The sequence below is a fragment of the Bison bison genome, unplaced genomic scaffold (genome assembly GCF_000754665.1).
Source record: "Bison bison bison isolate TAMUID 2011002044 unplaced genomic scaffold, Bison_UMD1.0 scf7180017864035, whole genome shotgun sequence".
NCBI lineage: Eukaryota > Metazoa > Chordata > Mammalia > Artiodactyla > Bovidae > Bison > Bison bison.
The window spans coordinates 16,081,626-16,092,714 of record NW_011494607.1 but is presented as its reverse complement, the minus strand read 5'-3'; the positions used below and the strand labels follow the sequence as shown (position 1 = coordinate 16,092,714).

General features: G+C 38.1%; 1 protein-coding gene and 1 non-coding gene across 2 annotated transcripts in view; one reads left to right on the top strand and one right to left on the bottom strand.

Annotated features, from left to right (window-relative positions):
* Window positions 1-11,089, bottom strand: part of UFL1 (UFM1-specific ligase 1) — a 67,922-nt gene that overhangs the window by 25,844 nt on the left and 30,989 nt on the right. The window lies entirely within an intron of this gene.
* On the top strand, window positions 9,535-9,607 carry TRNAG-UCC. Its single transcript has one exon. It is a non-coding gene; the product is annotated as a tRNA-Gly (tRNA).

The window sequence follows — 11,089 nt, the reverse complement described above, 5'->3', positions numbered from 1 at the left end:
TGCCTGGAGAATCCCAGGGACGGGAGAGCCTAGTGGGCTGCCGTCTATGGGGTCGCACAGAGTCGGACACGACTGAAGTGACTTAGCAGTAGCAGCAGCATGGGACAATATAAAGTGTGCCAATCTATGCATAACAGGATCTCAGAAGAGAAAAGGGGACTGAAAACAACGGAAGAAATTATGGCTGAAAATCTCCCAAATCTAAGGAAACAGATATCCAGGTAAAGGAAGCACAGAAGCTCCCCTCCAAAAAAGATGAACCCAAACAAACCCACAATAAGACATATTATAATTAAAATAGCAAAGTTAGAGAAATGTTTCTAGGCAGCAAAAGTAAAAACAGAGTTACAAAGGGAACCCACTTAAGCCTATCAACTGATTTCTCTACAAAAAGGTTTCAGGCCAGAAGAAATTGACATTTGATGTCTTGAGAGGGAAACCTACAACTTAGCAAACTCTACCAGCAATATTGTCATTTAAAATAGAAGAGAGAATTACTCAGACAAACAAAAACTTAAAAAAAATACAGCAATACTAAACCTATCCTAACAGAAATATTGAAAGGTCTTCTTTAAATAGAAAAGAAGGAAGAATCTGTAGGGGGAAAAAAATCACAGCTGGAAAGTAAATGACTTAAATAGGCCACTACACAGATTAAAAAAACACTGTGAAAGAAAGTGACAATAACTACAATGACCAGCAAAAGGATAAACATGAAGGTGTGAAAGAGGGCATCAAAATCATAAAATATGGGGGAAAAGAGTAGTAAAATATAGATTTTTAAGAGTATGTTTGAGCCTATATGATTACCAGTTTGAAGCAAGGGTTTGGAATGTGTTAAAACATCTGAAAAATAGAGTAATCACAAATCAAAAACACACAATAGATTCACAAAACCCAAAAGAGAACAAAAGCATAATACAAAAGAAAACCATCAAACCACAAAAGGAAAGACAAAAAGAAAAAGGAACCATTAAGAAATACAAAACTGGAAAACAAGGTTTAAAATGGAAATATATATCAATAATTACCTTAAAGGTCAACAGACTAAATGCTCCAATCCAGAGTCAAAGAGTGGCAGATTGGATGAAAAAAAAATAAGGGCCTACAATATGCTGCCTACAAAAGATCCACTTTAGGGGGCAAATGACACATATGGATTAAAAGTGAGGGGATGGATAAAACTATATCATGCAAATAGCAGTGGCAAGAAAGAGAGGCTAGCAATACTCATTTGAGGAAAAATAAACTTTGAAATAGAGACCATAAAAAAAGATAAACTAGGACACTATATAATGATGAAAGGATCAATACAAGAGGATATTACACTTGTTAACATATATACACCCAACATAGGAGCATCTGAATACATAAAGCAAATACTAACAGACATAAAGGGAGAACTTGATGGGAATACAATAACTGTAGCAAACTTTAGCACCATATTCACATCAATGGAGAGATCTTCCAGACAGAAAATCAATGACACACTACAACAGATTTAATTGATATTTTCAGGACACTGCATTAAAAAGATCCAAGAATACACATAGTTTCCAAGTGCACATGGAACATTCTCAAGGAGTGACCACAGATGAGGCTATAAAACAAACCTCAACAAATTGAAGAGGGTAGAAATTATTTCAAGTATCTTTTTTGACCACAACAGTATGAAACTAGAAATTGACCACAGAAACAGAAACAAGAAAAAAAAAAACTATTAGTGGACACTACCCAACATGCTACTAAAAAAATAATGGGTCATGATGAAATCAAACAGGAACGCTGAAAATACCTCGGGATAACTGATAATGAAAGCACAACCATACAAAATCTCTGGGATGCAGCAAAAGCAATTCCCTTAGAGGGAAGTTCATAATGATACAGGCTGTCCTCCAAAAACAAGAAAAATATGAATTAAACAACCTAACCTAACACCTAAAAAAACTAGAAAAAGAAGAAAAAATAAAACCTACAATGAACAGAAGGAAGGAAATAATGAAGCTCATAGAAGGATAAATAAAAGGGTTAAAAAAAAATAGAAATAATCCAATGAAAAAACGGGCGGAATACTTAAGACATACATTCCATAAAAGACATATAGATGGCCAAAAGGCACATGAAATAATGTTCAACATTGCTAATTATTACAGAACTATAAATCAAAATTACAATGAGGTATCACCTAATACCAGTCAGAATGATCATCATCAAAGTCTACAAATAAATGCTGGAGAAGATGTAGAGAAAAAGGACCCCTCCAACACTGTTGGTAAGAATGTGAATCTGTTACAGGGACTATGGAGAACAATATGGAGGTTCCTTAAAAACCAAAAACAGAGCTACCATGTGATCCTGTAATTGCACTCCCAGGCATACAGCTAGACAAAACTATAATTTGAAAAAAACATGCACCCCAATATTCATTGCAGCACAGCAACCTAATGTCCATTTAGCAACCTAAATGTTCCGTGACATATGACTGGATAAAAAAGATGTGATACACCTCCCCCAACACACAGTGGGGGTATTACTCAGCCATAAGAAAAATGGTATTTTCTGCAGAAAATGAATGGAAGTAGAGACTATCATACTAACAGAAGTAAGCCATATAGCATATGATATTGCTTATATGTGAAATTTTAGAAAATGATATGAATAAACTTATTTACAAAACAGAAACTGACCCACAGGCATAGAAAACAAATTTAGTTACCCAAGGGGAAAATGGGGGGAGAAATAGGGGAGGGATAAATGAAAATCTTGGGATTAATACATATACACTACTATATATAGGGCTTACCTGGTGGTTCAGATGGTAAAAAATCTGCCTGCAATCTGGAAGACCTTGGTTCAATTCCTGGGTGGGGAAGATCCCCTGGAGAAGGAAATGCCAACCCACTCTGGTAATCATGCCTAGGAAATCCCATGTACAGAGGAGCCTGGTGGGCTGTCATCCATGCAGTTGCAAGACTCAGATACAACTTAGTGACTAAACCACCACTGCTATACATAAACAGATAAACAAGAATCTACTGTATAGCATGGGCTTCCCCAGTGGCTCAGTTGGTAAAGAATCTGCCTGCAATGCAGGAGACAACCTGTAGTGCAGGAGATGCAGGTTCAATCCCTGGTCAGGAAGTTCCCCTGGAGACGGAAATGGCAACCCACTCTAGTGGAAAATCCCATGGACAGAGGAGTCTGGCAGCCTACAGTCCATGAGGTCACAAGAGGTGGACACGACTTAGTGATTAAACCGCCACCCAAGCCAGGCTTGTGAACCATGAACTTCCAGATGTTTAAGCTGGTTTTAGAAAAGGCAGAGGAACCAGAGGTCAAACTGCCAACATTCGCTGGATCATTGAAAAAGCAAGAAAGTTCCAGAAAAACATCTATTTCTGGTTTATTGACTATGCCAAAGCCTTTGACTGTGTGGATCACAATAAACTGTGGAAAATTCTGAAAGAGATGGGAATACTTCTGGGTGAACCAGAAGAACTTCCAGAGTTTCAGAAGAAACCTGTATCCAGGTCAGGAAGCAACAGTTAGAACTGGACATGGAACAACAGACTGGCTCCAAATAGGAAAAGGACTACATCAAGGCTGTATATTGTCACCCTGCTTATTTAACTTATATGCGGAGTACATCAAGAGAAACGCTGGACTGGAGGAAGCACAAGCTGGAATCAAGACTGGCAGGAGAAATATCAATAACCTAAGATATGCAGATGACACCAACCTTATGGCAGAAAGTGAAGAAGAACTAAAGAGCCTCTTGATGAAAGTGAAAGAGGAGAGTGAAAAAACTGGCTTAAAACTCAACATTCAGAAAACTAAGATCATGGCATCTGGTCCCATCACTTCATGGCAAATAGATGGGGAAACAGTGGAAACAGTGTGAGGCTTTATTTTTTGGGGGCTCCAATATCACTGCAGATGGTGACCGGCAGCCATGAAAAGACGCTTACTCCTTGGAAGGAAAGTTATGAGCAACCTAGACAGCATATTAAAAAGCAGAGACATTACTTTATCAACAAAGGTCCGTCTAGTAAAGGCTATGGTTTTTCTAATAGTGATGTATGGATATGAGAGTTGGACTATAAAGAAAGCTGAGTGCTGAAGAATTGATGCTTTTGAACTGTGGTGTTGGAGAAGACTCTTGAGAGTCCCTTAGACTGCAAGGAGATCCAACCAGTCCATCCTAAAGATCAGTCCTGGGTGTTCACTGGAAGGACTGATGTTAAAGCTGAAACTTCAATATTTGGCCACCTGATGCGAAGAACTGACTCATTTGAAAAGACCCTGATTCTGGGAAAGATTGAGGGTGGGAGAAGAAGGAGACAACAGAGGATGAGATGGTTGTATGGCATCACCAATTCAATGGACATGAGTTTGGGTAACCTCTATGAGTTGGTGATGGACAGGGAGGCCTGGCATGGGGTTGCAAAGAGTCAGACACGATTGAGTGACTGTGCTGAACTGAACCACTGTATAGCATAGGGAGTTGTACTCAATATTTTGTAATAATCTATAAGGAAAAAGAATCTGAAAAAGAACATATATACACACACATACACATATATAAATATAACTGAATCACGTTGTTGTACACCTGAAACACACTGTAAACTAACTATACTGCAATTTAAAAAAAAATAGAAAAAGAAAATCAATAAAACCAAGAGTTGGTTCTTTGAAAGGGTAAACAAAATCAGCAGACCTCTAGCCAGGCTCACCAAGAAGAAAAAGAGAGAACCAAATAAAACAAGAAATGAAAGAGAAGAAATAACAACCAATATCACAGAAATACACAATATCTGTTATAAGAGAATACTATGAGCAATTACATGCCATCAAATTAGACAACCCAGAAGAAATGGACAAGTTTCTAGAAATACACAGTCCACCAAAACTGAATTAAGCACAGATAATTTGAATAGGCTAATCACTTTAAGTGAAATAGCATCTGTAATAATAATAATGATAAAAAAAACTCTCTGCAAACAAAAGTACAGGGCTGGATGGCTTCAATGAGGAATTCTACCAAGCATACATAGAACTTATAATGATCCTTCTCAAACTCTTCCAAAATACTGAAGAGGAGGAAATACTCCAAAAGTCATTCTATGAAGGTACCATCAGCCTGATACAAAAATCAGACAAAGATACACCTGAAAGTAGCACAACACTAGAAACAACTATACTTCAATTTAAAAACATAGAAAAAAAATCAGCCCACCAAAACTGAATCAAGAAGAACTACATAATTTGAACAGACCTATCCCTATAAGTAAAGTAGAATTGTTAATTTAAAAGCTTTCTACAACAAAAGTCCAGGACTTGATGGCTTCACAGGCAAATTCTACCAACCATACAAAGAATTATACTGATTCTTTTCAAAATATTCCAAAAGACTGAAGTGGAGGAAACACTCCCAAAGACATTCCATGAAGCCACAATCATCCTGATACCAAAACTAAACACACCATCAAAAGAAAAAAGAAAAGAAAATTACAGGTCAGTATGTTTGATGAATATAGATGCAAAAAATATCAACAAAATATTAGCAAACTGCATCAAACAACACATAAAAAAGATGATACACCATGACCAAGTGGAATCTACCCCAAGTTCACAAGAATGGTTCAACGTATGCAAATGAATGTGATAAACCATATAAAGAAAAGAACAGACAAAACCACATGATCTCAACAGATGCAGAAAAGCATCTGACAAACTTTCATTATAAGCAGATGACATGATACCATATATCACCAACCATTCATGATAAAAATTCTTACCAAAGTGGGTAAGACAGAACATATCTCAACATAATAAGAGCTATGTATGACAAATCCACAAATAAGGTAATAGTCAATGGTGAAAAGCTGAAAACCTTCCTAATAAAATTTTGGAACAAGACAAGCGTGCCCACTCTCACCGCTTCCGTTCAACAGAGTATCAGAAGTCCTAGCTGCAGGAATCAGACCAAAAAAAGCAATAAAAGGTATCCAAAATGGAAAGGAAGAGGTAAAATTTTCATTATAAGGAGATGACATGATACCATATATAAAAAACTCAAAAGATTCCAAGAGATGATTCTACGCATGGACATCATCAGATGGTCAATATTCTTTGCAGCCAAAGATGGGAGAAGCTCCATATAGTCAGTAAAAACAAGACTGGGAGCTGACTGTAGCTCAGATCATGAGCTCCTTATTGCAAAATTCAGGCTTAAACTGAAGAAAGTAGGGAAAACCACTAGGCCACGTATGACCTAAATCAAATACCTTATGATTATACAGTGGAGGTAAATAGTTTCAAGGGATTACATCTGGTAGACAGAGGTGCCAAAAGACTTACAGATGGAGGTTCATAACATTTTACAGGAAGAGGTGACCAAAACCATCCTAAAGAAAAAGAAATGCAAGAAGGCAAAATGGTTTTGAGTAGGCTTTACAAATAGCTGAGAAAAGAAGCTAAAGGCAAGGGAGAAAGGGAAAGATATACCCAACTGAATGTGGAGTTTCAGAGAAGAGCAAGGAGAGACAAGACGGCCTTAAGTGAATAATGAAAAGAAAAAGGAAAACAACAGAATGGGAAAGACTAGAGATCTCTTCAAGAAAACTGGGCATATTAAGGGAACATTTCATGTAAAGATGGGCATGATAAAGGACAGAAACGGTAAGGACATAAGAGAAGCAGAAAAGATTAAGAAAAGATAGCAAGAATACACAGAAGAACTATACAAAAAAGTCTCAATGACCTGGATAACCATGACAGTGTGGTCACTCACTTAGGGCAAGACATTCTGGAGTGTGAAGTCAAGTGGGCCTTAGGAAGCATTACTATGAACAAAGCTAGTGGAGGTGATGGAATTCCAGCTGAACTATTTAAAAATCCTAAAAGATGATGATGTTAAATACTGCACTCTGTATGTCAGCAAAATTGGAAAACTCAGCAGTGGTCACAGGACTAGGAAAGGTCAGTTTTCATTCCAATCCCAAAGAGGGGCAATGACAGAAGACTGTTCAAAGTACTGTACAATTGCGCAAGCTAATGCTGCATGTTAGGCTTTAGCAGATACGTGAACCAAGAATTTCCAGATGTACAAGCTGGTTTCAAAAAAGGTAAAGGAACCAGAGATCTCTCACCAACATTCATTGGATTAGAGAAAAAGCAAGAGAATTCCACAAAGACATATACTTCTGCTTCACTGACTACACTAAAGCCTTTGAGTGTGTGGATCCAACAAACTGTGGAGAACTCTTAAAGAGATAGAAACATCAGACCACTTTACTTGTCTCCTGAGAAACCTATATGCAGGTCAAGAAGCAATAGTTAGAAATGGACATGGAATAATGGACTGGTTCCAAATTGGGAAAGGGGTACGACAAGACTGTATATTGTCGCCCTGCTTATTTAACTTCTATGCTGAGTATATCATGTGAAATGCTGGACTAAATGAATTACAAGCTGGAATCCAGACTGCTGGGAGAAATATCAACAACCTCAGATATGTAGATGATGCTACTCTAATGGCAGAAAGTGAAGAGGAACTAAAGACCCTCTTGATGAGGGTGAAAGAAGAGAGTGAAAAAGCTGGCTTAACACTCAACATTCAGAAACTAAGATCATGGCATCTGGCCCCATCATTTCATGGCAAATAGAAACTAAAAGAGTCAAAATGGTGACAGATTTTCTTTTCTTGGGCTCCAAAATCACTGCAAATAAGCACTACAGCCATGAAATTCAAAGATGCTTGCTCCTTGGAAGGAAAGTTATGACAAACCTAGAAAGCATATTAAAAAGCAGAGACATCTCTTTGCCAACAAAGGTCTGTATAGGGAAGTCGCTCAGTCGTGTCCAACTCTTAGCGACCCCATGGACTGCAGCTTACCAGGCTCTGCCATCCATGGGATTTCCAGGCAAGAGTACTGGAGTGGGGTGCCACTGCCTTCTCCAAAAGGTCTGTATAGTCAAAGCTATTATTTTCAGTAATCACATGTGGATTTGAGAGCTGGATCATAAAGAAGGCTGAGCACTGAAGAACTGATGCTTATGAATTATGGTGCTGGATAAGACTCTTGCAAATCCCCTGGACAGCAAGGAGATCAAACCAATCAATCCTAAGGGAAAGAAACTCTGAATATTAACTGGAAGGACTGTTGCTAAAGCTAAACATCTAATACTTTAGCCTCCTGATGCAAAGAGGCCACTCATGGAAAAGATTTTGATGCTGGCAAAGAATGAAGGCAAAAGGAGGTAGGGGCGGCAGAGGATGAGATGATTGGATAGCATCACAAACTCAATGGACATGAATTTGGGCAAATTCCAGGAGATACTGAAGGAAGGACAGGGGAGCCTGGTATGCAGCACTCCACGGGGCTACAAAGAGTCAGACATGACTTAGTGACTGAACAACAACAAAAAACTTCACACAAAAACTACTGAAACTGATAAACGAATTAAGCAAGGTAGCATGATACAAGATTAACATATAGAAATCTGCTGCATTTCTTTTTTTTTTTTTTTTTTTTGACAGAAATGTCTTTGTTTATTTGAAAAAAAATTTTTTTTTTAAACACTGATGAGGGCCCGAACTTCGACTTCTGGATGTTAGAAATTTTTTCCAACTTAATGAGGAACTAACAATTGTGCTGTCACTTTTTTCCACGTTGTCACTAAGATCTTAAGGCTTTTAGTGATTTCTCTGATGTACTTTTAGTCAGATGTTTATCATCATTACCTTTTATCCTTACATGGGCTTTGGAGAAAGACAGACCTGAGTTTGAATCCTATGCTGCTGCTGCTAAGTCGCTTCAGTCGTGTCTGACTCTGTGCGACCCCACAGACGGCAGCCCACCAGGCTCCCCCATCCCTGGGATTCTCCAGGCAAGAACACTGGGGTGGGTTGCCATTTCCTTCTCCAATGAATGAAAGGAAAAGTGAAAGTGAAGTCACTCAGTAGCGACCCCATGGACTGCAGCCTTCCAGGCTCCTCTGTCCATGGGATTTTCCAGGCGAGAGTACTGGAGCATTTCTTTATACTAATAATAAAAGGTGTCAGAAACAGAAAGTAAAAAAAGCAATCCTTTTTAAAATTGCATCAAAAAATACTTAGGAATAAACCTCATCAAAGAGGTGAAACACCTACATGCTCAGACGTACAAAACATTAACAAAGGAAACTGAAGATGATGCAAACAAATGGAAAGGTATCTCATGCTTTTGGACTGGAAGAGTTAATATTGCTAAAATGACCATAGTACCCAAAGCAATCTACAGATTTAATGTGATCTGTATCAAATTACTCATGACATTTTTCACAGGACCAGAAAAATCCTAAAATGTATATGAAACCATAAAAGACCCAGAATTGCCAAAGCAATCCTGAGGAAAAGGAACAAAAGCAGGAAGCTCAACCCTCCCAGACTTCAGATAATATTTTAAAGCTACATTAATCAAAACAGCATGGTATTGGCACAAAAACAGACATCTAGATCAATGGAATAGAAAAGAAAGCCCAAGGAATTCCCTGGTGGTCCAGTGGTTAGGACTCTGCATTTCCATTGCTGATGGCACAGGTTCAATCCCTGATCAGGGAATTAATATCCCACAAACTGTGTCGCAAAAAAAAAAAAAAAAAGCCTCAAAACAAAATACAGAGAGAGCTTAGAATAAACCCACTACCCATGGTCAATTTATCTTTGACAAATGAGGCAAGAATATACACAGAGAAGAGTCTCTTCAGGAAGTGGTATCTGGAAAGCTGGAGAGCCATATGTAAATCAATGAAATCAGAACACTCCCTCACACTGTACACACACAAAAAAACTCAAAATGGCTTAAAGACTTAAAATGTAGGACATGACACCATAAAATGCCTAGAAGAGAAGACAGGCAAAATATTATCTGACATAAACTGTAGCAATGTTTTTCTTAGGTCAGCCTCCTAAGGCAACAGAAATAAAAGCAAAAATAAACAAATGGGACCTATTCAAACTTTTAAGTTTTTACACAGCAAAGAAAACCATAAACAAAATAAAAGGACAGCCTACATATTGGGAGAAAATATCTGCAAATGATGTGACCAACAAGGGATTAATCTCCAAAATATACAAACAGCTTACATATCTCAATTAAAAAAACCAAAAACCGAATCAAAAAACATGCAGAAGACCCAAATAGACATTTCTCCAAAAAAGACATAGAGACGGCCCAATACGCACATGAAAAGATGCTCAATGTAACTAGAGAAATGCAAATTAAAACTTCAATAAGGTATCACCCTCATATGGGTCAGAATAGCCAACATCAAATAATAAATACTGGAGAGGATATGGAGAAAAGGGAACCCTCCTACACTTTTCATGGGAATGTAAATTGGTAAAGCCACTATGGAAAACAGTATGGAGGCTCCTTAAAAAACTAAAAATAAAGTTGCCATATGATTCAGCAATCCTGTTTCTGGGTATATAAACCAGTCAAAACTATGATTCAAAAAGATGTATGCACCCAATGATCGAAGCAGCACTATTTACAACAGGTAAGAGATGAAGCAACCTAAGTGTCCATCAACAGAGGAATGGATAAAAACGTGGTACATATATACAATGGATTACTACCCAGCCATAAAAAAAGGATAAAATACTGCCATTTGCAGCAATATGGACAGACCTAGAGATTATCATACTAAGTGAAGTTAAGTCAAACACAGAAAAACAGATATCATATAGTATCATTTGGATGTGAAATCTAAAACATGGTACAAATGCTCTTATTTATGGAGAAGGCTATGGCACCCCACTCAAGTACTCTTGCCTGGAAAATCCCATGGACGGAGGAGTCTAGTGGGCTGCAGTCCATGGGGTCACTAAGAGTCGGACACAACTGAGTGACTTCACTTTCACTTTTCACTTTCATGCATTGGAGAAGGAAATGGCAACCCACTCCAGCGTTCTTGCTTGGAGAATCCCAGGGATGGGGGAGCCTGGTGGGCTGCCATCTATGGGGTCGCACAGAGTCAGACACGACTGAAGCGACTTAGCAACAGCAGCAGCAGCTCTTATTTAAAAAACAGAAACAGA